The sequence below is a fragment of the Anomaloglossus baeobatrachus genome (assembly GCF_048569485.1).
Source record: "Anomaloglossus baeobatrachus isolate aAnoBae1 chromosome 10 unlocalized genomic scaffold, aAnoBae1.hap1 SUPER_10_unloc_1, whole genome shotgun sequence".
NCBI lineage: Eukaryota > Metazoa > Chordata > Amphibia > Anura > Aromobatidae > Anomaloglossus > Anomaloglossus baeobatrachus.
Genome location: NW_027441824.1, coordinates 880,433 through 881,619, shown reverse-complemented (window position 1 = coordinate 881,619; position 1,187 = coordinate 880,433).

Here is a 1,187-nt window from a genome sequence, read left to right as displayed (position 1 = left end):
AGTTTCCCTGTACCTAAGTGGGGGTCTACCTAGGTTGGAGCGAGTGGACCTTCGGGGTCCGGTGTCAGTGGTGACAGGCAGTGGGGCAGAGGGAACAGTCAGTTCCTCCTCCCTGCTATCATGTGGGGCAGGCGGAGGCGTAGGGGAGCTGGGTACAGGTACATCCCTGGGCACTGGCTCGCGGTTAACCGTTTCCATCATTTCTTCATCCACGGGTTGTGGGAACAGTATCACTGGAAGGATCACCGCACCGTTCTGTGTAGGCCAGTCTGCTGGAAAATCACCCATCATGGTGTGGATTACCTCTTTTTCCTTCTCCACTGGACTGGGAACTGGAGCCTCATCCGCTACTCTCAATGCTGGTGGGCACTTCTTCAGGTGGTCTCGGGAAACCGTGGCCAAAGTCCCCCCCTGGTCACGGCTGATCTGGTAGGCCTTCCCATTCTCCCATCCTGTGGGCTGGACTACATACGGGGTTTTTTCCCATTGATCATCCAGCTTGTGGGCCCTTCTTTTCCGCTTCAGCACTACATCCCCAGGTTGGAAGGAACCGGCAGGCGCCTTCTTGTTGAAGCACTGCTCCTGTTGTCCCCGACTCCGGCACAAGTTCTTTTCAACATACTCCTGGACCTGTCGGTACTGTGTCCTCCGCCGAGTGTCCCATTCAGCTGTCGACAGGAGTGCTTCTGAAGCTTCCAAGCCCATTTCCAGATCCACTGGTAGCCGGCCGGGACGAGCTCTCATCAGGTATGCTGGAGTGCATTTCGTAGAGCTGGAAGGGATGTTGTTGTACATATCGACCAGGTCAGGTAGCTTCTCCAGCCACAGGTTCCGCTCTTCCAGTGGTAACGTCTTGAGGAGGCCCAGGACCAAGTGGTTCATCTTTTCACAAATGCCATTGGTTTGGGCGTGGTAAGGCGTGGTCCGGATTTTCTTGCAGCCGTACAACTGGCAGAATTCCTGGAATACCTCTGCTTCAAAGGCCGGACCCTGGTCGGTAAGCACCCTCTCCGGGTACCAATGCGGTCAACAGAAATAAGCCTGGAAAGCCTTAGCAGCGGTGCGGCCGGTTAAGTCCTTAACTGGGACAACCACCAGGAACCTCGAGTAGTGGTCTACGATGGTCAGAGCGTAGGTGTACCCACTTCGGCTGGGGGTGAGCTTTACATGGTCAAGGGGAACAAGCT